This window comes from Lithobates pipiens, unplaced genomic scaffold (assembly GCF_037356315.1).
Source record: "Lithobates pipiens isolate NorthernLeopardFrog02 unplaced genomic scaffold, aLitPip1_a1.2 Scaffold_23, whole genome shotgun sequence".
NCBI lineage: Eukaryota > Metazoa > Chordata > Amphibia > Anura > Ranidae > Lithobates > Lithobates pipiens.
Window position 1 is genome coordinate 90,296,680 of NW_027507785.1, and position 27,192 is coordinate 90,323,871.

Sequence of the window (27,192 nt, forward strand, 5' to 3'; positions counted from 1 at the left end):
GTGCAAATGGAGCATTCTGCCTAAACTGATTAGGCTGTGATTGCTGTATTTGTTGCACTTCTGGTGAGTGTGCAATCCAATGGGTATTCTGTGAAAGTCCACACACTAGCAGATTTGATGTGGATCAGATTGGATGGGGGGAAAATACTTCATTTTTTTTCAGCTGTCATTCACAACATTTGTTTTGGACTTATTCAGACATTTTTGCATTTTTTTGTTTGTTTATAATATAGACACTTATATATAGGCATATTTTGATCATTTTATATAAAGTAAATTTTTTTTTGTTTTGTTTTGGTGCTGAAAATATTTATTTATACATACTCATCAATCCTTAGGCCTCATGTACACTGGACGTTTTTTTGACGTTTTTACAGCAGGTGTTTTTGGCTGTAGATGTTTTTTTTTCTACAGTCATTAAAGAGGGAATCCACCTAAAAAAAAAATTATTAAAAGCCAGCAGCTACAAATACTGCAACTGCTGACTTTTAATAAATTCACATTTACCTGTACCAGGGTCCAGCGATGTCGGCTGCTGCCGCCGCCATTCTCTTTGAGGGAATCAGGAAGTGAAGCGTTGTGGCTTCAATTCCCGGTTCCATAGTACAAGTGTGCGAGTCGCGCTGCACGTCGTAAGTGGTCCCCGCTATCTCCTGGGACCTGTGTGTTTCCCAGGAGACAGTGGGGGGGGGTGCGGGAAGGGGCGTGACTCCCGTGGGAGTCTATTCCCGGAAGTGGGTGCAGATACCTGTATTAGACAGGTATCTGCACCCCCTTCCCCCCCTGAAAGGTGCCAGAGGGGGGGGGGGATCAAATGAGTGGAAGTTCCACTTTTCGGTGGAACTCCACTTTAGACTCTCCATCATGTTATCCTGTGTCCATGCACACATAGGCTGTTATCAGCAGTTTTGGGCAGTGGCGTTTTTGAGCAATAACAAAAATAAAATGAAAACTAGTGGGTTCTGAAAGATGTTTTTCAGCTGTAAAAACGCTCTAACACTGAAAAACGCTGAGAATTGTCGATAAATTCTCAAAAACATTTAACATTTTTGTTCCATTGAAAATTTATTTTTATTTTTTTCTTAAAAAAAAAAAAAAAAAAAACCTGCTAAAATGCCAACACAGAAAAATGCTAAAAGAGTGAATAAACGATAAAAAAACGCTATTTCTAGATTGTAAGCTCTAACCTCTAACCTCTAGTCCCTCCTGTATTGATTTGTATTGTAAGTGTACTGTCTGCCCTCATGTTGTAAAGCGCTGCGCAAACTGTTGGTGCTATATAAATCCTGATAATAATAATAATAATGCGAATACGTTGAAAAAAGTTAAAAACTCACTGCAAAGCTACTGACGTTTTTATAACGTTATTTTAACGTCCAGTGTGCATGAAGCCTAATTGTTGCTTGAAGCCTAAAATTGCTACCATAGCACTGACTTTGGTTTCATTTTTGCAAATTGCTATGCACTGAAAAAAATAAAAATAAACAATTAATAAGAAAATGGCATAGGAAATACTCTTTAGGATGTCATTTCATATTAGATGATGAATAGTTGCAAAACATCGCATTCAATAAGGTTTGATGGAGTTACAAATGTAAAATGATTTCACAGATTTATCCTAGAGAACATTACTCTTTTGGGATCTGGATATCTGATTGTATATTGTGTCTAGTCTTGTCCATTTTTAGCAGATTTTCGGGTAGAATGCTGTTATTTTCCTTGTGTATGATGTTGGTAATTGTATAAATAGCAGTGCTTCTCTATTAAAAGCTTCTGTGATAAAAAGATAGCAGTGTTTTAAAAGTGGAAAATATTCTTTTTGAGTTCTTAAGTCCATATCATGTGCATGTTTCTCATGAGAAATATGTATCCAGCTGGCAACCTGTCTCAGGGCTATTTCCAGCAGAACTCTACTAAGTTACTGAGAACAACTTTGTAAGAAAATGCGCATCGAACATCTATCACCCTTAGTTTATATCTGTGGAATCTTTATGAACGGTGGCCCTGGCACCCTAGATCAGTGTTTTTCAACCAGGGGTTTTGTGGAACCCCAAAGTTCCTCCTGAGGTTGGTAGGGTTTTCTTTGAGCAGTGAGCAAAGGTAGATTCATGACCCACCTATACTGGCCAGTGGCTACCAATGCAAGGGGACAATTTTCCACTAAACGCCAAGAAAGGGGTAATTTCTACACTGACCACTAGCAATGTAGAACACTACAATTTTTACTGTCTGCCTTCGGCTCAGTCTAAATCTGATATTTTAGCCCAGTGTTTCCTAACCAGGGTTCTGTACAAACCTTGGGTGCCTCCTGATGTTGCTAGGGGTTCCTTAAGCAATGAGCATTGATGGATTGATCTCCCACCTACCAAGACCACCAATTCAGGGGGCAGTTTTCAACTAAACACCAATATAAAGGGTCACTTCTACACTGACCACTGATTTTAGAGGGCACCACAATTTGCCTTTCTTTTCTGTAGTTGCAATTCATTTTAAGAAAATATAATTTGAAGATGATTTTGTAGGGGGGTTGGTAACAAAATCTCTGGCGGAGTGTCAAATAGAAATATGCTAGGTATGTCACATTACTTTCTACAGTTCTTTTAATTAAAACTTCTTTCTTAAATCATACTAAGGTACAATGAGCTGCAGGTATAATCTTTTTTATAGGGGTTCCCAGAGAACCTGAAAATGATTTCATGGGTTCCTCGGGGTTAAAAATGTTGGTAAAGTCTGTCCTATATAATAGAGTTAAAGTGTAACTCCTGCCAAACCCTTTCTCTATTTTTAAAAACAGTGGATCTCTCGAACAGGGCCCCTGAGAGCAATAAAACCTTAACAGTTAGAACCCCCCTGTTAAGGTTTTATTGCTCTCAGTGTCCCTGTTCAAGAGATCCAACTTCACTATTTGTCCTGAGGACCATCATAAATGGTAGATAGAGAGGGGAATGCAACATTTTGCTGTCATCTCTTGAACAGGAGTAGAGGGGAGATTTTCCTATAGGCACACCTGTTTCATTGGCAATGGTTAGCGGAGAGCTCTACTTACTTTACTGCTGTATCTCTGGACACAGGAATGTTTCTCCAGACTGAGGACAAAGACGGCAATAAAATCCTGGCAGAGGTTCTAACTCTTCCTCACTCTATCCAAAACTAGTTATACTTCAAAACTGAACTCTAGGCAGATATAAAGACACAAAGCAATGCAGTTGTAATCATTAATAAATTATATTTTTATTTTTTATTTTTAATTATATTTTATTTTTATATGCAAGCAGTGTAAAGCCGCGTACACACGGGCGGACTGTCTGTCCAACTTAGTCCGTCGAAACACATTTCAGCGGACAGTCCGCTCGTGTGTGGGCTTCAGCGGACTTTTTCAGCGGGCAGTCTGGCGGACTAAGTATTTCGGAATTTCCGTAATATTGTCCGTCCAACTTTGGTTTCAGCGGACAGTCCGCTCGTGAGTAGGCTAGTTCGACGGACTAAGTATGGCGCATGCTCAGAAAGGATTTACACGGCGAAAGGTTGCATTGCTGTGTATTGGACGTCCTATTTCTAGTCCCGTCGTACGTGCTGTACACGTCATTGCGCAAGCTTTCGACGGACTGTTTGTTCATCGTGTGTGGTCAAGTCCATTCATTCGAAAGTAGGACGGACTGTCCGTCGGATTGTCTGACGGACTTAGTTGGCCAGACAGTCCGCCCGTGTGTACGCGGCTTTAGTATCTGAATTTGACCTGCTATCGTTCTCTTGAAGTCCTTGTACAGCAGAGCTGGAGAGCACGGGAGAAGCTGTAAGCCAATCAGTTCATAAGCTAACAAGAAGCATGCTGATAGGGGGAGAAAGAACAACAGAAACATTACTTCATCACTGTACATTTTCCTCTTTTCACTCTCCAGTCACAGGTTGGGGTGAGTCCAGGAAAACCTGGGCTCAGAGGAAGCTGCTGGACATGAGGAATGAGTATTTTTCCTGATCAAAAACAAATTGTACAGCAAATAGTACAATGTGACATGGACCATAGAATAATGGTTAGTATTGGAGATTTACAATGGGTCTGCCTGAGCTTTTACTTATAGTACACACAGTATAAGAAATATACAGTACAAACTCTGCAAGGTTTTGTCTATGGACACAGCAAACTCCAGGATATGGCTGTGTGTACGGAAATCTTAAAGAGTTTCCAGGAAGGGAGATACGGTGTGTTTTCCTCTCTTCTGATTTCATTCCTGTGAAAATAATAATTACAGCTCATTTCTGTGTCAGTGAATGTTCTAACAGATTGCTCTTTAGTGTGCAGGAGAGAGCTTTCATCAAACACATTTAAAAAAAAAAAAAGAAATGTTGCCTGAACTTGAGAAATTATTTAAACTCTCAATTTTCCATCTTAGTATTTTCTTATTAACGGACAACTTTCCCTTGATATCTAAGATTGAGAGTTTGTTTTATAGACAGAATTTAGAAATATGTGAGAGTGAGTTTAGTGTATTTGACTTCACCGGTAACAGAGTTATCCAGTGGACTTTAATTTCTAATGCCCCATAGAGGAATGGGCAAATGCAAGGCACTAGTGCAAAACAATTCTTTTACCACACCAAAACCTTTATCAGAGAGGCCACATAGGTAGTTGAGCAAGTGATCTGCGACCCGGTAACACAGTCAGAACCAGGGTCCGGGCAGCCATGCAGGAACCTAATAGCATGCAGCTTCTCCAGAAAAATTCCAGGTACTGTGGGGAGTACCTATCCTATTGCAATGAGGGTACTACAGTTACACTGTCGTGGCCCCCTGCGTCTTTGCAGCCAGGTCCCTCCAGCTGTTTGCCTGTGTTACCAGAACTATCCTGGATTTCACTATGAGGGATGCTGTTTTTGAATAGCTCTTTGTGTTCTGAATTGTTTTACTGAAGAATTGTTTTGGACTGGCCTATCTCAACCTTCTTGTAACGGAGAAACCCTTGATATCATTTTCAGGTTTTGGAAGGAACCTTGCTAAAACCAAATCACTTGAGGTCAGTAGAAAAAAAAAATGCCTGTTGCATTAATGGCCAGTGTAAATAATGCCCTTCTTACAGAGGTGGTAGAAAACCACCCTTGCAGACAGCTAAAAAGATCATAGGTGTCATGCAGCTGACTGTGCCAAGGGGCATTGGCCCTGAAACTATGCTGACACCATCGAATCGGAGGTCCATTAGTCACAGCTCAAGGAACATCTAGCAACGTTCAGAGGATCATTGAGTGAAAATTACTGTTATAAAGACAATGCTATATAGCCACATGGCATGACTGTGTCTAAAGCGAGGGAAGGAAGAGCAGTGCAGGTGCCAACCTGTCACAGAGAAAACAGTATGCATCTTGGCTAATTATTTCTACGCCGAGGTAATTTTGTCATCAAGCATCTTGATGTCCGCAGATTTACTTAAGACAATACCATATCAGCTCAAATACCTACTATAAGGCTGGGGTGAAGTTCCAGTGGGTCATCGCGCTCGGCCCGGAGAACTGTTCTTGCAATCAGCGGGGCTCGGCTGTTAATTTGAAATTGGGGTCCCACTTTGTCTATCTCTTTCAGGAGCACTGACAAGGTGGGATCCCAAGAAGAGCAGAGATAGCTGTCAGGCTGACAGCTGAGCTCTACAGGACTCCAGAGACACAATACCAGACTCCTCTGTCAAACTAAGCCCCGCTAATTATCCCAGCAGCACCCCTGAGCCACAGAGCAGGATTCAGCTGTTAAACTTAGAGTCCAGCCCCCCTGCATATTACACTGAGGGGGCCATCAGCAAACATTTACCATGGGGCCCACTGTCAGGAACCATGAAACAGACAGAGACAGAAGTACAATCAAATCACACTTGTTTATTAATAAAAATAAAAAGGTAAATAGTAAAAAGCGTAGTCAAGCAAGCCAGAGTCCAGTAGCCAGATTGGGTAGTCAGCCAGTCCAAAGTTCATAAACCAGATCGGGTAATCAGCCAGTACAGACGTCAGGGATCCAAGGAGAGCAACTGCAAGCAGGATGGAAGCCAGGAGGGATGTTAGCAAGCCAGTCTTAAAACAAGAGCAGAAGATGGTTCCTAGTGATGTGACCAAACATGTAGGCAATGGAGAAATGAGCTGAATGACTTTAAATAGGCAGGCCAGATGAGCATCATCGGAAACAGCTGTTAACTGTGGAGAGAGAAGAGAGCTGGCAATTAGCCGACAGCTGAGCGGCCAGCCCAGAGGAGGAAGGGCTAAGCCAGCCCTGACACCCACTGATTTGTGGTTATGCTCCAGCTCAAGACACATTTCAGAAGCCCAATGTTAAACTGGCCATACATTTAGTAGAATTTTGCTCAACATTTTTAATTTTAAAGCGGAGGTCCACCCTAAAATGGACCTTCCGCTCATCGGATTCCTCCCCCCCTCCGGCGCCACAATTGGCACCTTTCAGGGGGGAGGGGGGTGTAGTTACCTGGATAATCCAGGTAACTGCACCCACTTCCGGGCTAGCTCTCTGCGGAAAGGGGCGTACATTACGCCCCTTTCCGCAAGTGCCCGCCCCCTTCCGCAAGTGCCCCGCTGCCTGCTGGGAAACACACAGATCCCAGAGGCAGCGGGGACCGTCCTCATTGCGCAGCGCGGCTCGCGCATGCGCAGTAGGGAACCAGGAAATGAAGCCGAAAGGCTCCATTTCCTGATTCCCATACCCAAGATGGCGGCGGCAGCACTCAAGTGTCGATCTAGAGATCGGCTTCGGGTGCCGACATCGCGGGCGCGCTGGACAGGTAAGTGTCACAATTTTAAAAGTCAGCAGCTGCAGTATTTGTAGCTGCTGACTTTAAAAAAAAAAAAAAAAAACGCGGAGTCCCAGCGGACTCCCGCTTTAAGAATGTTCATTCCATTTTCTAATCGTTAGTGGGGTCAAATTGACATTAATTTCGACTGCAGTGGTCAGAAAATTCAAAGGAGCAGGATGGAAATTTTTTCTTGAATAAACCCATTTTTAAGGCCTTGTTCACATTGGCATACATCAGTGACATGTTTACTTGCAAGGGAAGCACAGTTGTTCTGTACATTCATGTGCAGGCAGTCTCATTCATGTCTTTTGGGATGCAGCTGTATGGACACAGCCACTGTTTATAAGAAAAACTATATTTTTTTTTTGTACTTTCAAACAACATTCATTAAGGAGAATATTTGTACAAATTTGTGTACGAATGTTCATTCAAAAATCTACTAGCATATGGCCAGCGTTAGAATGGAATTATTATTTTTTCTTCTTTAATTTATTTTTAACATTTCAACATGTTGCAATCATAAATGTAACTTCATGTATGACTTCAAAACACAAACCAGAATGGGATTATTTTAAGCCTAGTGGATGCAGAAGCATATACCGTATATCAAAAAGGTTTGATTGGTTAAGGCTATGGGTGAGAAAGCGACCTACAGACAGGATCCTAGTATAAGAAGATGTTCCATCTATGCAAAGACGTCATTGATCTTCCAAGAGCAGGCTTAAAAAAGAAACAAAAGAATCTGTTAGCTGCGTGCAACTAGAAAACTTTTCATACACAGGGATATATTTTCCATTTCTGGTTGTGGATAAGACAGTTAAAACAAAGCAAAAGCCTTCTGCTATTGAAGTGCTTCCTCCCTAGATCTATCCACGCTCCCAGGCCTGAAGCTTCCTCTGAGGATGAAGTGAAGTGAGGCTGCTTTATAATTTGCGGAACCCTGCTAGTGGGATTCTGTAAGACAACCACACCGCACACACTTTTAAAAATAGAGGCTTGAACTTTTTCTCACTCTGGCTCACATGCAGGGCCGGTTCTAGACTATTTTCAGCCCTAGGGAAGACCAGATACTTGCACCCCACCCACTAGCAATGTTATAACTGTGAAGAAAAATAGGGGGTGAAAAAACCTCAGAGTAACAGAGATCGTGTGCAGCAAAATGCTGCCCCTGAATTAATACAAGGCTGTGACAGGCTTACCAGTCCAACTGCCCCATCCTGGGAAAGAAACAATGGGTAGTACCTCCAGTGCCTCCACAATAGGCCAAATGACCTGCTAAGCCGACCTATATACCCCACACAGGACAGAACGCACCACCCACACAGGTCCAAGACCTACAGTTCAACCGTGTATGTGCAAGATGGGCTTTAGCGCATTTGCAGCAGAATTGATGACTGCCAACCGCTATTTTGAAGGAGGGCAGGCGGGCGGCATACCAATTGTCAGGCAGTGGAGCCAATAGGGACAGCGGGACAAATTATCCACATTACCCTGAAGACCCAGGTATAACAAAAAGAAACATCTATCTATAGGGACTACTGTAGGTCAAGGTCAAACAGTAGAAACCAGCGGCTGTGTCCTAGGTGGCAGTGCGCCCTAGGCATCTGCCTAGTTTGCCTAGTGGTAGCACCAGCCCTGCTCCCATGTGTTCTGTCTTGCTGTTCCTTTTTTGGAAGTAAAGGTCCCTCATTAGCCCTCATTATTATCTTTTTTTTTTCCTGCAGGCAGCGATAAAAAGAAGTAAAATTTAAAATGTGAAGCCACTATACACAAGAAAAAAAGAAAGCACAAAGAGCATAAAATTCACATGGCCAAATAGTAGCAGTTGGGGGCAACCGCCGACAAGAATCAGTAGACTCTCGCTGGCTGTTGTAAATTCTGCCTGTTGGTAGTGACTGCCATATTTGCATGCTTGCGCTGTCTGCATGTAACTGCTCATCTGAGCAATTACATGCAAATAGAGCCTCTGACTGGCCCCGGATTCAGACAGGTGTACATCCAGGGTCATCTTGTCTGCCAAATTTTGGCACACAAACTGACCACAGCTAATTGGCCAGTTTGCATGTAGCCACAGCACAGAGTGCTTCTGTGTCCACTCCAGAGGCGGTGTTTAAATACAGCAAACTATCCGCAGATATGCACTCATGTAGATTTTGCCTTTATACGTTTTATCACCTCAAATTTGTGCTTACCCAGGATTCATATTTTTTATTTTTTTTCCAATTGAATATTATTGTCCTGTAGCACCATCCTAGCTAGGCTGCTGGGTAAATTTTCGTTTTGGCTCCTTCTGTAAGCAGGGGAGCAGTAATTGTTTGGTCTGGTCTGTTCAGTGCTTCACAGGCTGGGAGGTTGATTGCTTCCCCCTACTTTCTGAAGAAGATGTCTGTCGTGTGCTTCAGAAATTAAGAGAGAACAATCTCTACTGTAAAATGGAGAAGTGTGAATTCCATCATGAACAGGTTAAATTGCTGGGTTATGTAATTTCCACCCAGAGAAACTTTCAGCAGTGGCCCCAACCCGTGGGTTTACCTCCTCTGCAACGTTTTCTTGGCTTTGCCAACTATTATCCGAAGTTTATTCGTAAACTTCTCGTCTCCGGTCAAGCCCCTGACTGATATGACTAGAAAGGACAGTAACCCACAGAGTTGGTCTCCGGAGACCATTAAGGTCTTTGAGAGTCTCCAGACTGCCTTTGTTTCTGCTCCTCTGTTGGCACATCCTGATCCTACGTTACCTTTTATCCTTGAGGTTGATGCTTCTGAGACTGGAGTTGGCGCCCTTCTGTCTTAACATCCTATTGGTGACAGAGAGCTGTTGGCGATCATCTTAGCCCTGGTGACATTGAAGGTACTACTGTGCCGGTTCTCATTCTTACTGACCATAAGAATCTCACATTCTTATCTGAGGCTAAATGCCTCTCTCCCAGAAGGGCACGATGGGCTCTTTTCTTGTCAAGTTTCAATTGCATTGTCTTATTCTTACCCGGTATTAAGAATGTAAGGGCTGACGCTTTGTCACAACAACATTTTCCTTCAATCCAAAATGGAGTCTGTTCCGGTTCCTGTGATTCCTCTTGATCGTATTCTGGCTACGGTTGGCACTAGTCTCACTCCTTTGGGTGACAAAATTCTTGCTGCTCAGGAACATGCTCCTCCTTAGAAACCTTGTGACCGCTGCTTTGTCCCAGAGGGTCTCCGTACTGCCGTGCTCCAGACTTACCATTCTCTCAAGGCTGCTGGCCAACCTGGGAAGAATCAACTCTTTTGGGCCATTTCCCAACAATTCTGGTGGCCTAGTCTACGTGCTTATGTAACCGCCTTCGTAGCTGCTTGTTCCTTGTGTGCTCAGAGTAAGACTCCATGACACCTTCCAGTGGGCCTCCTACAACCCATACCCAATGGAGAGAGGCCCTGGACCCACCTATCTATGAATTTCATTGTGGAGTTACCCAACTCCCAGGGCAACACAGTTATCCTGATTGATGATGGTGGTTGACCAGTTTTCAAAAATGTCTCCTTGTATTTCACTTAAGAAGTTGCCCACTTCTCAGGAACTGGCTTCCATTTTTGCTTGGGAGATCTTTTGCTTACATGGGCTATCGAAGGGGTAGTCAATTTGTGTCCTGGTTCTGGCGAGCCTTTTGTGCACAGTTGCACTGTGTTCTCCCCATTTGGACACAAATTACAAAAAGTAAACAGATTTTTAACCAATCCTAATCCAAAACTAATAATTAAAAAGTTTTGGCTATACATACAATACACTTTAACAAGTAGATATATCTAACAAAGCAGTCAATTAATGAAACAATGTTCTTGAAGTAGCAGTGTTAAAGGATAAGTCCACCCTAACACTAAAACCCCTGCATCTACAGACATCCACAATCTAAAACTAACCTATCTAGCCCTGTAAAGAACAAATCCGTATACTTACCTTCGCTGTGCAGGTGGGTGCAGAGTACACAGCTGACAACGGAAGCCCCATAGTAATTCTATGGGTGACGTCACTTCACAGCCATTGCCGGCTGTCTCCTCAGCAGAGCTTCCGCCGCTGGAGACTGGATCGTGTTGGCTTCAAAAAAGGTGTGTATAGTGATTTATTCTTCACAGGGTTAAATAAGTTAGTGTTAGATTGTGGGTGTCTGTGGATGTAGAGATTTTAATGTTAGGGTGGACTTATCCTTAAAAGTGATACTGAAGGTAATTTTTTTTTTAAATGAGACCATGTCATACTTATCTGCTCTGTTGAATGATTTTGCATAGAGCAGCTCCGATCCTCCTCTTCTTTGATCGCCCGTCAGTACTCCTGGCTCCCCCCCTGCTGTGTGCCCCCATAGCAAGTAAGACACACAGAGCGGGGCTCACCCCATCCCCTGCTCCTTTCTCACTGGCTGTGATTGACAGCAGTAGGACCCAATGTCTGTCTCCAAAGCAATGAGCTGGGAGAGCAGCTGCTCTTATGCACATTACTGGTTCGAGATCTGGCTCAGGTAAGTATTCGGGGGGACTCGGGGGGGGGGGGGGGGGAGCTGCATACTGAAGGTTGTTTACCTAAAAAACCTTAAGCCTTTACAATAACTTTAAGAAAAAGTGACATACTGTTTGCCATCTCATGATGCAGTAGAATCCCACAAATATGAGTGCGGGTCAAAACACAAGGGAAGGTTGTGTGGGTATTAGGTGTTTCCATTCAGTTATCTCCATCTGTGTATAATATATACGTGTAGGAGTCTAACTGTGTTTAACATTTTCCAGCATGTTTTAGCTGAGCAAAGCAGATGACTAATAATTGTGTTGTACCTAACAGATGCAATATTGGTAGACTGAGTATATTCTATGTTATTTTGGGGCAGTAATATCATACATATGTCTTTATGAACTGCCAACTGCAAATATGCAACAGCAGTTCTAAAGTAATCTGGTTTCAAGATTTGATTTATCTGGGTCTAACAGGGGGTATGTAGGGTTATGTACACTTAGAATGCCCTTTTCACATTTTATTTATCTTCTTTTAAAGCTTTGATACCAATTGTTGGTGTGTAATAATCCTCCAATATAGAAGTTGTAGAAAATACACTGTAAAACATACAAAATGGATATCTAGCTAGCATTATTCTTGTGCCAAATGTGCAAGATTCATGTGCTAAATAGCTTATTTAGCATATTAGAGTTTCTCTTTACAGTGCCCGCAGAAAAACCCTGGGGTTGCTTTGTGGGTCGCAATGGCCCACATAGCAGCACTTGGTGTGGATTGACCCATTACACTGTCCAAAGGGAACCAAACCTAAGCCTATAGTGCTTCCTCTGCAAAAAGTGAATGAGTGTTAGTAAAACTATAGGGTTGCTTCAAAGTAAAGTTAATGTTAAAATATTAAATGAAGAATTCTTGCCTGAGAGCAGACACCACTACATGCCTACTTTTACTTGATTTTTGGCTAAAAATTATTTGTAGGCAGGTGCAGTTCCTCCTCACCTCTGCAGGTGGCACTGCTTGGTTGGCCGCTGTGCAGATGAAATAGAGGTTGAGAAGCGATTTGCTTCTCTGAAGTCTCTGTAGATGTCATCAGTCAGGCATCTGTCCAATTGGACGCTACAACATTGGTTGACCTTTGAGGCCATCTTGAGTAAGGGCAATGCTAAAAAAATAGCACTGTCCCACTGCAGTTGGTGCACATTTGATAGGGCAGGGACAGGTTCCACGCTGGTTAAGGACAGCATACTTTGCACTAGGTAGAGGTTTCTGGCGAGGAGGGCTAGAGCAGGGTTACCACTACTGGCTCCACTATTTGGGGACTTTAGGGAGCTGGGGCAAGGATCATTCTATCACTGTACCAAGTGTGCCTGCACTGCTGCTCTGCCTATCAGTCGCCTCCTTCACTCTGTACTGTTCTGGTAATTCAAGCATTATTAAGATAACATCTCAAGTTTTGGGACTGTGTTAAAGTGCCTCCAACGTTGCTGAAAACTGTTACACCCGAATCATAAAGACTCTGATGCCATAATAGTTGGGACTGCAAAGTAAGCACCTTCCCACTGTCCTCCACATGTTATTTGTTAATTCTAATTAACCAATTAACAGCGGTGCCATTTTTCTTGGCCTCTGTGTGTCTTTACTCCATCTTGGGTACCAATCAACTGGCCCCACCCAGGCTCCAATTTAGTTCCACCAAGTTGTTTGGGCCTTCATTTTCCCAGATTTAAAGCCAAGTCCTGCCAACTGACTTTCCAAGTCCAACAAGACTGACTGCCTTTACTGTCTCCTAAGGAAATGTCATTAGACGGGGAATGGCATGTGGCAGACTTAGTCTTGAAGTCGAGGAGAGTCAGGCTGCTGTTTTAAAGTGAAACTAAATCAGAGAGGGGCACAGCTGAAGCTATTGCAACTAATAAAGATAATAGAAATCATCTTTAACCTTTAAAAAATTATATTGAAATACCAAATCACTTCAAAGCGTTTGTAAATATTTACATATGCCAGCTGAAGCGACTAACCTCAGTTGATATATAGAGATGAAACAAATCCTCCTACATTAGTTGTACATGTTTCTTTACAGCCCTTTCAAGTACAGAATTTACACAACATTCCTTAACTCCAGAAGGCAGGGAGCAGGGATCTGATGTTGTACACTGCACAGCACATAGCAGGGAGCTGAGTGTAATCTGAGACCTGAGTGGAGGGATTGGACACCCCACCATCTCAGGATGTCAATCACCTGCTGTGTGCAAATAGGGGGGAGTGGGGCTGTCTTCCTTGCTTGGCCAGTTAGACCAGTGGGCTCCAAACTGCGGCCCTTTGCCTGCTTTTATCTGGCCCTTGGGGCAATATTTAATTCACTGACACCAATGAAGGGCACAATTACTCCCAATGACACCAACAGTGGGGCACAATTCCTCCCAATGACACCAACGAGGGGCACAATTCCTCCCAATGAGGCCAATGATGGGGCACAATCCATCCCCATGACACCAATGATGGGACACAATGCACCCCAATGACACCAATGATGTTGCACAATTCCTCCCAATGAGACCAATGATGGGGCACAATCAATCCCATTAAGACCAATGATGGGGCACAATTCCTCTAAATGACGCCAATGACGGGGCGCAATTCCTCTCAATAACACCAATTATGGGATATTTACAATGGCCACAGTCCGGCCCCCCTAAAGTCTGAAGAACAGTAAACTGGAAAAAAAAGGAAGCAGAAGAAAAGAAGTAGGGCGCACCAACCTAGTGCATTACCACTAGTAAAGCTTTATTCAATTAAAAAACAGCAAAGTGTATACTCACAAAGGAGTAGGCCCGTTTAGGCTCTGAAGAAAGGGGTTCTCCCCTGAAACGCATCAGCCATCTTGAGGTATCCTTTGATCTACTCTACATCAGGTCCTGGCTTGTCAATGTTCAGAATAGTGGATTTCGTCTTTATTGATTATGCCTTCTATCAATACTCATTTGTGAGTATACACTTTGCTGTTTTTTAATTGAATAAAGCTTTACTAGTGGTAATGCACTAGGTTGGTGCGCCCTCCTTCTTTTCTGTTCTTTTTTCCTTTAGTGTATGAATACCCATTATTCAGAGGAGGGCCGCAAGACGTCAGGTATTACTATATGAAGCAGGTCACACCACACATTGAGGAACGAGACACCAGAGCGCAGGAGAAATTATTTTTTGTGAACAGTAAACTGGCCCTTTGTTTAGAAAGTTTGGAGACCCCTGGCATAGAATGTCAGAAGTGACTCATGCAGACAGCAGATGAATGAGAGAGCAGACAGAAATCACACTAGGTGCTTTGGATTGAGGCAAGTACACACTATAGAAGGATATGCTTTGTTTATTTTTATTTTTTATTTCAAGGACTTACAACCATTTTAAGATTGATAAATGTCTATCATGTTCTGTATAGCTTCATAGCACAATGTGTCAGGACAAGCGGCATGTGTGTTTCAATTGAAAAAGATAAGCTGCACTTAACTGCTCAAACTGTTAGCAAACTTCTAAATCTCAGACACAAATCAAAACCTCTTTCTACATTTCACCAAGATGGGTGGGCTTTGCAATTTGTACTCCTGATTACACATAAGCTATAAACAGCACATCAGGATTTCATTAGTTATGTGATCTGTTTCTCACTTTCATCATGGAGTTCTGTAAAATGATTGTAGCGGTGGAAATGTGCAGCGTCTAGCGCTCCCTTCCACAGATAGATCACAGACTTTGAAAATTCAGACAGCGATAAACAATATATATCATTTGTATGTACAACTGCGCACTAATTTACTGCTTGTTAATAGTGTATAATTTGCTGAGTAAACAGCTTTGCATAGCCTGTGATATTGGGCCAGGTGGCTGCCTTTAAGCCAGCAAAATTCAGTTTCCTGTATGGACAATCCTTTCCAGAGCAATAGACCCTCCATCAACATTTTCATTGTTTTAATATATTTTTGTGTTAAAGGAAGCCATCCTTTTAAGCCATTTGCAGCTGGCTGTAGATATGGCACCTTGCCAAGCTTTTGAATATACACGCTTCCTAAGCATGGACGACTCCTGTGTTCCTGATATTGTGTCTTTCATGTCCATACAAACGTGTCATCACACAGAGCTAGACTGTAGTATTCAGGCCAGGAATCACTCGAGAGGCCGGCGCTATTCATGGAAACGGCACACTGCCCCTTACCCTTTGGTATTTTGTTTTACTTTAAAACTATTATTTTAGCAATTATTGACACCTTTGAAAAAAAAAAATATTGCAGAAGAATCCAGTTGTAGTGCAAGCAAAGTAAAACTGTATAGCCCAATTACCGTATATATAAAATACAAGGATTGCACAAAAACGAATGCAACAGTGGGAATAACTTTTTTTTTTATCAACTACTTCCGGACCGCCAAACGCTGATATACGTCCTTACTTTGAGGACGAATATTGTTCTTATGGCAGCAGTAAAAATAGGACCTAGCGTGATTGTCGGTGATGGCTGCAATATAAGTTCCAAATAAGCCCTACCCTGAAAATAAGACCTACAAGGACTTTAACTAGGGCTTATTTGGGGGGTAGCCATCGCGACAATCACGCTAGGTCCTATTTTTGGGGGAAAAGGGTAGCTGTGTTCGTGTTGGGCCGGCGGTCACTCACTCAAGAGGTGTTCGGCCGGTGGCCTCTCACTCGAGAGGCCAGCGCTATTCATGGAAACTGCACACTGCCCCTTTAGCCTTTGGTATTTTGTTATACTTTAAAAATATTAGGTTACGCTAGGTCCTATTTTTGGGGAAACAGGGTAGCTGTGTTTGTGTTCGGCCTGCGGTCCGCTACAAGATAAAAGTAGTCTCTGTGGCAGAATCGCCGCAAGATCACTTTTATCGGCGGCAAGAGAGGGGCCCCCCCCCTCCTTGCCATACTGTTCGTAGGCTGTTCCTGGTTTCTTTTTCCTGCACCACAGAGGCTTACTCCTGTTCACAGGCTTTTCCTAGGTCTTTCTACCTGCACCATAAATTATATACTCTTCCTTGTTCTTATTTTCCCTGCCATGGGATGTCTCTTCTCCTATTAGTGGGGTCTTCCTAGTTATTTTCCCCCCTGACATGGAATCTGCTGTCTCCTATCGGGGTGCTCGTCAGGTTCCTGGCTGGGGAAGGAAGAACCCGATCCTTTAAGGCCTCTTGGGCCGCGTACACACGGGCGGACTGTTCGCCCAACTTTGTTCGTCAAACAGTTTCGGCAAACAGTCCGCTCAAAATTAGCATGGACGGACATGGCCACACACGGCACTTTTTGAGCGGACTGTTTCAGCGAACGGTTTGCCAAACAGTTCGCTCAACTTTTGAAATGAACGGACTCGCCCACGTAAGGCGGAGGCAAATCCGCCCATTTCGAGCGCGTGTACAGGTAGGCGGGGCCCGCGAAGGAGACGTCGCGGGCTCCGCCGCCTGGAATGGACTTAAAGGGGAACCCCAACGCCGAAAAAAATCGTCGTGGGGGTTCCCCCAAAGTCCACAACAGACCCTTGTCCGAGCACGCTACCCGGCCGGCCAGGAAAGGGGGGCGAGCGAGCGCGCCCCCCCTCCTGAGCCGTACCAGGCCGCGTGCCCTCAACATGGGGGGGTGCCTTGGGGAAGGGGGGGCCGCGCGGCCCCCCCACCCCAAAGCACCTTGTCCCCATGTTGATGAGGACAAGGGCCTCTTCCCGACAACCCTGGCCGTTGGTTGTCGGGGTCTGCGGGCGGGGGGCTTATCGGAATCCGGGAGCCCCCTTTAAGAAGGGGGCCCCCGGATACCGGCCCCCCACCCTATGTGAATGAGTATGGGGTACAATGTACCCCTACCCATTCACCTGTGAAATAAAGTACAAAAAAAAACACAACACAGGGAAAAAATATTTTACTGCACAGCTCCGGGGGTCTTCCGTCTTCGGGGGTCTTCTCGCCGGACTCCTCCGCTATCTTCGTGTAGCTCTTTTGCTAGCGGAGGAGTCCGGCTTTCTTCCTCCCCGCCGCCGGCCTCTTCTCCCGACTTCGGGGGTCTTGTCCCCCTCTTCGGTTCTTCTGCCGGGCCACCGCGCCTTCTTGTAGCTCTTTTGCAGGCGGTGGCCCGGTCTTCTGTCGCCGCTGCCTTCCGTTCTTCTGTCGCCGCCTTCGGTTCTTCTGCCGGGCCACCGCGCCTTCTTGTAGCTCTTTTACAGGCGGTGGCCCGGTCTTCTGTCGCCGCTGTCGCTGTCGCCGTCGCCGCCTTCCGTTCTTCTTCTTCTTCTTGTTCTTCTTCTTCTTCCCCAGGAGATGTTGACACGTCGCTCTCTCCGGCCGGAATGCCAGAGCCGCGCTGTGCGGTCACTTATATAGTGACAATGGGGCGGGGTCACATGGTATATGTCACATGGGTTGGTCACATGGTGACCCCGCCCCCTTACGATGTCATAGTCCCCATGTGACATCAACCCATGTGACCAACCCATGTGACATATACCATGTGACACCGCCCCATTGTCACTATATAAGTGACCGCACAGCGCGGCTCTGGCATTCCGGCCGGAGAGAGCGACGTGTCAACATCTCCTGGGGAAGAAGAAGAAGAACAAGAAGAAGAAGAAGAACGGAAGGCGGCGACGGCGACAGCGACAGCGGCGACAGAAGACCGGGCCACCGCCTGTAAAAGAGCTACAAGAAGGCGCGGTGGCCCGGCAGAAGAACCGAAGGCGGCGACAGAAGAACGGAAGGCAGCGGCGACAGAAGACCGGGCCACCGCCTGCAAAAGAGCTACAAGAAGGCGCGGTGGCCCGGCAGAAGAACCAAAGAGGGGGACAAGACCCCCGAAGTCGGGAGAAGAGGCCGGCGGCGGGGAGGAAGAAAGCCGGACTCCTCCGCTAGCAAAAGAGCTACACGAAGATAGCGGAGGAGTCCCGCGAGAAGAACCCCGAAGACGGAAGACCCCCGGAGCTGTGCAATAAAATATTTTTTCCCTGTGTTGTGTTTTTTTTTGTACTTTATTTCACAGGTGAATGGGTAGGGGTACATTGTACCCCATACTCATTCACATAGGGTACGGGGCCGGTATCCGGGGGCCCCCTTCTTAAAGGGGGCTCCCGGATTCCGATAAGCCCCCCGCCCGCAGACCCCGACAACCAACGGCCAGGGTTGTCGGGAAGAGGCCCTTGTCCTCATCAACATGGGGACAAGGTGCTTTGGGGTGGGGGGGCCGCGCGGCCCCCCCTTCCCCAAGGCACCCCCCATGTTGAGGGCACGCGGCCTGGTACGGCTCAGGAGGGGGGGGCGCGCTCGCTCACCCCCCTTTCCTGGCCGGCCGGGTAGCGTGCTCGGACAAGGGTCTGTTGTGGACTTTGGGGGAACCCCCACGCCGATTTTTTTCGGCGTTGGGGTTCCCCTTTAAGCCCATTCCAGGCGGCGGAGCCCGCAACGTCTCCGTCGCGGGCCCCGCCTACCTTCACACGCGCTCGAAATGAGCAGACTTTCCTCCGAGCGGGAACAGTTTGCTCATTTCGAAAGTAGCCTACACACGGGCGGACTGTTCGCTCAAACACAGTTTCAGCGGACAGTTTTTCGGAATTTCCGAAAGACTTTGTCCGTCAAACTGTCCGCTGAAACTGTCCGCTGAAAGCCCACACACGAGCGGACTGTCCGCCCAAACACTGTTCAGCGGACAAGGTTGGGCGAACAGTCCGCCCGTGTGTACGCGGCCTTACACACTAGGTTGAAAAAGCTCAGTAGAGCGTTTTTTTTTTTTTTACAGATCTAAAATCAAACCTATTGTTTACAATGTGTCTGTACACAAAGGCATGTGAGCAAGAGCTGAGTATTTTTGCGTACAAAAAAGCCCCAGAAAAATCTGCATTTGCAGATAGTATTTTGCCCCGGTGTACGTGCAAATATGCATCAATGCTGTCACCTACTGACTTTTTTTATATCTCAGTATTAACAGTGGCACAATTTGTGGCTCTTCATTCCCCTGGAATAGTGTCTTACTGCTCTTGATGGTTGACCCCTCCCCCTCTGTATTTTTCAGTGAGTGGCCTCATCAGCTGCCATCCGCCCAGCGTCCCTAGATGGAATATTTAGCTTGGATGGAGGAATCTGTTACGGAAAAATCTATATACTTATGATCAGCTTTCCAGTTTTTTCCATAACATAGTAGATTGTAAAATTCGATGTTTGTTCAGTTTAACCGGTTCAGCCCCGGAAGATTTGGCTGCTCAATGACCAGGCCATTTTTTGTGATATGGCACTGCATCGCTTTAACTGACAATTGCACGGTTGGCATCCGATTGGCATCCTTTTTTTTCCCCCACAAATAGAGCTTTCTTTTGGTGGTATTTGATCACCTCTGTGGTTTTTATTTTTTGCGCTATAAACAAAAGAAGAGCGACAACACAAAATGTTTTACTTTTTGCTATAATAAATATAAAGAAATGTGTTTGATTCTGAGCAATGAAAAGCAAGTGCCAGCAGGAAAAGATATAGGAAATATAAAGAATCAAAGGGAACTGCTGCCTCTACTGATTACTTCCACCTAAGTGGGGCAAATGGATTAGGAAAAGTGAAAGTAGGTGTGGCGCTGTTCATTTAATTCATAAACTAAAGAAAATTTTAATGAAATCCTAATGTGATATTGAATAAATTATTTAGTGCAATACTTATACTTATGTACACACAATCTGCTTCCTCTCCCCTGAAAGAACAGGGATTTGTATGTTTACAAACACAGATTCATGGTTCTCGCCCTGTCACAAGTGATCGCAGGTGCCCAACGGTCATCAGCTCCAGGCACACGCTGCGGCCGTGCGCATGACTTCTACAGCGTCTTAAAGGGCCAATGGAGAGTTACGGCGGTTCGCCCAGGGGGGCCAACCTGCCGCAGTGCAACTGTGGCAGCTGGTCCGGAAGTGGTTAAAGTGGTTGTAAACCTCTGAAATGAAATAAAAATGAATTTACTTGCAACTATCCAAAGCACCTAGTGTGATTTTTTTTTTTTTTTTTTTTTTTTGTCCACTGCCTTGTTCGCTGATATCTGCATGAGCTACATCTGCCAGTCCATACTTAAACCAGACAGTTATGTAAGACGCTCCGTCCCTCCAGTGCACAGAAGGTGATTGACAGCCTTGGCTGTGCATGTTTTCCTATGAGTCTCTGAAGAGGGGGGCGTGTCCATTCTGTCCACTCAGGTCTCAGATTACACTTTGCTCCCAGCTCTATGCTGTGCAGTGTGCAACAGTAGATCTCTACCTCCTGCCTTCTAGATGCTCAGAAATAACCCTTGATCTGTGTCATTTACAGTGCCTTGAAAAAGTATTCATACCCCTTTTGACTTTCTAGATGTGCAAAGCTGGTACAGACCTCCCTAAAATGACTTGCATCTGTAATTGCAGTATAAGGTGGTTCTATAAAGTATTGACTCAGGGGGCTGAATACAAATGCACGCCACAGTTTTCACATATTTAGTTGTAAAAAAATTTGAAAACCATTTATCATTTTCCTTCCACTTGACAATTATATGCCACTTTGTGTTGGTCTATCACAGTGTTCTCCAAACTGTGGCCCGAGGGGCCAGATTCGACCCTTTGTTTGCTTTTATCTGTCCCTTGGGGCACTGTTTTCATCCATTGATACCAACATGGGGCATCATTCCCCCCCCCCACCAATGAAGGAGCAGAATGTTCCCCAATGACACCAGTGAAGGAGTAGAATGTCCCCCAATGACACCAATGATGGGGCACCATTCTTCCCAATTAAACCAAAGATGGGGCACAATTCCTCCCAATGACACCAACAATGGGGCCCAATGACACCAATGATGGGGCACATTTCCTCCCACTGACACTGACTATGGGGCGCTATTCCTCCCACTGACACCAAAGATGAGCTCTGGTCTATCACATAAAATCCCAATAAAATACATTTGCGTTTTTGGTTGTAACATGACAAAATGTGGAAAATTTCAAGGGGTATGAGTACTTTTTCAAGGCACTGTAGAAGGCTGTAGAAATTGCTGAAGCTAAAGAGGTATAACTTATGTAGTAGGTTTTGCTTCATCTCTGTGTATCACCTGAGACTACTTACTTCAGTGGGTAAGTGTAATGCCTTGTATGCATAGTCGGACATTTTCCGACCACAAAATCCGTATGATTTTTTTTCTGACCGATTTTGTCCGAAACTGGTGTTGCATACATGCAAAATCCGATCGTTCGGAACGTGTTGACGTTCGTTCGCTACGACGGGACTACGTTGTGGCTAGTAGCTAATAGCTTTGGTCTTAGAATTTGATCTGAGCATGCGTGGCACTTTGTCCGTTCGGAATTCTCTACAAACAATCGGAAAAAGTCTGATCGGATTTTTTTGTCGGAAAATTTGAGATCCTGCTCTCAAGTTTTTTTCATCAGAATTTCCGACGGAAAAAGTCCAATAGAGCCCACACACGATCTAATTTTCTGACAATATAATCCGACGGAGTTGCCGACCGTGCGTACAGGGCATTAGAGTGTACAGCCACTTTAACCCTTTCCCGCCGAGCGTACGCACATCTGCGTACTTGGCTTCCGGGGGTTATACCGGGATGATGCCCGCACCTGCAGGCATCATCCCGGTACCGTTTTTTACAGCAGGCGATTGGCTATCCAGGCATAACAACCGATGCGGCTAAAAGCCGCTCGGCTGTTATGCCGGAGGAGCGGGAGGGGACGTCCCCCCCTCCCGCCGCCTCTCGCCGCTGTTACCGGTGCTCCCGCTCGATCGGGAGCACCGATTAGAGATCCGTCGGCTCTGGCTGCTGGGGAGGAACTGGAACGAAGCCGTAATCGGCTTCGTTCCAGTCTCCTCATCGTAAACACGGAAGCGACGTCATGACGTCACTTCCCGTTTACTCGGCTGCCAATGGCGCCGGTTTTAAAAAAATATCCGGTATTCAGAATCGCCGTTTTCGGCGATCTGAATACATTGAAGTGTAAAGGAGGGGTGGGGGGTCTTTTAGACCCCCGATCCCTCCATAAAGAGTACCTGTCACTACCTATTACTGTCACAAGGGATGTTTACATTCCTTGTGACAGCAATAAAAGTGATCAATTTTTTTTTTTTTTTTTTAAACAATTTAGTCATTTAAAAATAAATAAAATAAATAAAAAAATAAAAATAAAAATTTTCAAAGCGCCCGCCGTCCCCGCGAGCTCGCGAAGCAAAGAAAACGCATACGGAAGTCGCGCCCGCGTATGTAAACGGTGTTCAAATCACACATGTGAGGTATCGCCGCGATCGTCAGAGCGAGAGCAATAATTCTAGCAGTAGACCTCCTCTGTAACGCTAACCTGGTAACCGTAAAAAAATTTTAAAGCGTCGCCTATTGAGATTTTTAGGTACCGTACTTTGTCGTCAATCTACAAGTGCGCGCAATTATAAAGTGTGACATGTTTGGTATCTATTTACTCGGCGTAACATTATCTTTCACATTTCGCAAAAAAATTGGGCTAATTTTACTGTTTTGTTTTTTTTTTATTCATGAAAGTGTCCCTTTTCCCAAAAAGTTGCGTTTAAAACACCACTGCGCAAATACCGTGTGACATAAAATATTGCAACAATCGCCGTTTTATTCTCTAGAGCCTCTGCTAAAAAAATATATATAATGTTTGGGGGTTCCAAGTAATTTTCTAGCAAAAAATATGGATTTTAACTTGTAAACACCAAATTCCAAAAATAGGCTTAGTCATGAAAGGGTTAAAAGCCATGGCAATGAGAAACATTGATTTTGAGTAGATTGACCTTTTATTATGTGTGATAGAACAAGCAGATTATTAGCAGGGATCTTTAGGCACATAGAAAAATATATAAGCAACCATTAAAATAAAAAACATTTAAAAAAATCCTTGTTAAGGACATCATATCATTACATAAAAAAAAAACAGCAAGTAGTTGAGACATTAGTGTATAATGACCACCATGCACAATGACATGTAGGCAACTATATATGCCTCAATCACATGCATAAGACCCAACACATTTCAATATCCATACAATCTTCATCAGGGGAACATAGCATGGTGGTTATGTCCCTCGTTTAAAGATTGTGGTGGTCGTGTTACACTAATATCTCATCAGCTACCTGGTGTTTTTATGTGATATATATGATTTTAACAAGGATTTTGTAGAATTTGTAAATTTTAATGGTTGCTAAATATATTTCTCTGCCTAAAAAATCCCAACCAAATGCTTGTTCTATCTATGTTTAATGTAGAACTATAGGCAAAACTTTTATTTATTTTCATTTTAGATTAAGGAGAGTAAGGGAGGTTTATAACCCCTGTCAGATTTTTTTTTTCACCATATGTGTCCCATTGGGGAGATTTCCTTTCACTACCTGTCCCATAGCCAAAGTTAGAGGAAATCCCTGCAAATTAAGGGAACTTCTTGGGGACCCCCTGGTCACCACAAGTAGTGTCCCTATTGAAAGATTTCCCCTTTTATTATATTTCTGGGGACAACCCAAAATGTGGGATTTTCTTTTACTTTCACTTTCAATGATGAGGGTGAATCTCCCTAATGGGGCACAGACAGCAATAAAAACTGACAGGGGTTCTTACCATTTCTACTCTATCCAAAAAAAAAGTTTTGCCTTTAGTTATACTTTTAGTAAGAGATGAGGCATCAATCTGACCAGACTATTATTCAGTGGACCTATGCTGCAAATGTCAAATGCAAAATATTGTTTTTTTTTTTAAATACTTTTACAAAAACACATTGACAGATATTAATAATCATCTCTCTTCTTGCGCCAGAGCTTCGTGTCGTGATTTTAAAGGTTAGTTAAAAATTTGGTTCAGGTATTAAGACACCAAGCTGCATTACAGAATCTCCCAACTTATACTGAGGATAATAATTAACATTAATTAGGTTCATTGTGCCAGCAGTAATCAAGTAATCAGCAGTACATTTGAGTGTTTTCATTTGAGGGCCTTCCCTGTGTAAATCATAGCATGAAACGTAATCACCCACCATAGCATCAAATGTACTACATCCTTATTATTTTTGTGATTTTTATAGTATTACTTACTGGGTAGAGGGGTCACTAACTAATTATTTGGCGTTAGAATATAGGTCAGGGGTTGATACAGGAAGAGGAAGTGGCAGTTGGGTTACTTACCAGGTAGAGAAGATCTTTATCCTGCCTCTTGAAACCTGTTTCCTTTTGCAAATTGATTGTTGCACCATAGGGAGATGCTGGACTAAAGCAAGGTAATAAAGAGGCTATAATTAGTCTTTAATATGTGACTGAATTTGGTCTTAGATATTAGTGAATGGTCAAAACAAGCGATCAAACAATCTACTAACAGCCAAAACAAATGGACACTCTTCTGTACTCCTACTCTTGGACCTCTCTGCTGCCTTTGATATGCTTGACCACCCCCTCCTCCTCCAAAAACTCTATGCCTTTGGTCTCCCTGGCTGCACTCTTTGCTGGTTCTCTTAAAACTCATCCGACTGCACCTTTAACGTTACTTACAATTCTACTTCCTCCTCTCCTCTCCCTTTTTCTGTCGGGGGTCCCCCCAAGGTTCTGTTCTTGGATCTCTCCTATTCTTGATCTTCACCTCCTCCCTGGGTTAGCTGATAGCCTTCCATGGCTTCCAATACCATCTCTACACTGACAACACCCAAATTTATCTTTCTACACCTCAGCTCACTCCTTCGGTCTCCTCACGTATCACTAATTTACTAAAAGACATGCCAGCAAATGGTTAGCACCAGATTATAGTAGCGATTGGGCAAAGTTTTCTACCTATATTGTTTGTTCCTCTAAGCCCTTGTACACACGGTCGGACATTCCGACAACAAAATCCGTCGGACAAAATCGACTGATTTTGTCCGAAACTGGTGTTGCATACACATGGTCGGACAAAGTTGTCGGAAAATCCAATCATTCAGAACGTGATGATGTTATTTCGTTGCGACGGGTCTACGTTCAGGCTAGTAGCCAATAGCTTTGGTCTAGGAATTTGATCTGAGCGTGCATGGCACTTTGTCCAATCGGAATTCTCTACAAACGATCGGACAAGGTTCGATCGGATCATGTTGTCGGAAAATTTTATAGCCCAGCTCTAAAACTTTGTCCGACAGAAACAGTCCAATGGAGCCCACACACAGTCGGGTTATCCGACAAGACGGTCCGATCAGAGCTTTTCCGTCGGAATGTCTGACCGTGTGTACAAGGGCTAAGAATGGTCAATCAGGGCTACTGCCATATGGGCAGATTGTCATCTGATGTCTTCTTTTGGCAGCTTAAAACTGGCCACACATTACAACTTGATTGTGCAACCTTCTCTAAACTGTTTTCAATTAATACAATTTTTTTGCTGAGTCTTCTTTAAATTTCCCAACAGTTATGTAGTAAGAAGGACACCTAATTGGATATTGGATATGACTCTGTCATCCACCTTGCTTGTGTGGATAGGGGAATCCATTTTTTTTTTTTTCAATCAGCCATCTATGGACAGCCTTACAGCCTTATTGACACATAGGGGGTGATTTACTAAGAAGAAGGCTCTGCACCAGTTCATACATTAATTGGTGCATCAGAAAAGTCATTAATTGAATGTGCGAACCGGCGCACATTGAAGTGTGAATTACAATAATAAATACCAGCATATGTAATCTGCAATTGTCACTGGGGTAACTGCGGTTTTCTCATTGATAATAGCGCACTCCCAATACAATTGGTTAATTTCATCTCATTGGAGGCAATTAGTAGGCATACTCAGTTAATTAACCTTTTTGATGCTTATTTCATTCCAATCACTTTTAATATATCTTTGAAATTAGTTTTCTTCTTTTTTTACGCAAATCTTTCAATACATTACAAAGAACAGAGAAATGTTTCTAAACCCAATAAATTTCAGATCTTGATCTTTAAAGGTGACCATACACTGCAATCAGTTAGATCTTAAATACATTCTATTTAGTGCAAGAGCCTGTTTGATCTCCTATATTTTTAATTAATTGTCCAAGTGCATCTTCCTATTATCTATTTTGCCTAAATATTGTGTTGTACAGAGAGCAGGCAATCAGATTGCATAGTGCATAACCATCTTAAGTGCCAAATTTGGAATGTAGATTTGCCATGACCCACTTGTATGCTCCTAATGATATTTCCTTGGCATTATTCAAAGCACAGGAAAAAAAAACTTTTTTCAAGACATGCTAGAGTGATCAGGAATCTTCAAATGACGGTTCTCCAGCTGTTGCGAAACTACACATCCCATGAGGCATTGTAAAACTCTGACATTCACATACATGACTAGGCATGATGGCAATTGTAGATCCTGAAACAACTGGAGGGCCGTAGTTTGCAGACCTCATGCAGTCCTAAATGTACTTGCGGGCACAGCAGGCTTTCTCTGAAAAAGTTACTTTCTCATTCTATTTTGGGCATATTTGCTACTTGGGCAGTTGTTACTAAACTTCCTCACATCACCCCATAATATTGGCACCTCCATCTTCTGTCAATATTGATTTGGAGATGCTGTGCACCATAGTGGTGCACAGATTGCATTCTCCCGTGCACAGAGATCGCTATAGTAAATGGGGGATTTGTGCTCTGTTACCGGCACACCAGTTCGTAAATAGGGAAATGTGCGTTGTGCCTCACGCCTCTACTGATGGCACACGGCTTTTGTAAATCACCCCCCACTGGCTCCTGATGCCCTCTAATGTATTTATAACACTGTGTTTTGCCATGCTCTTGAATGCCCCCCTTTTTGGAGCCCAAATTCCACCATTCCTTTTATTCTACAATGCGGTCTTACATTTTAGACCCATTATAAAGATTTGTAAATATACATTTTTCATTTGACTTTTTAATGTGTTGCAACTATTGTTCACAGTTCACACTGTAATTATGATAGATATGATACATAACAGGAAACTTG

At 43.9% G+C, this 27,192-nt stretch overlaps 1 protein-coding gene across 2 annotated transcripts in view; it reads left to right on the forward strand.

Moving 5' to 3' along the window:
• The window catches only part of ARHGEF3 (Rho guanine nucleotide exchange factor 3), a 493,464-nt gene that overhangs the window by 181,694 nt on the left and 284,578 nt on the right, over nucleotides 1-27,192 (forward strand). The window lies entirely within an intron of this gene.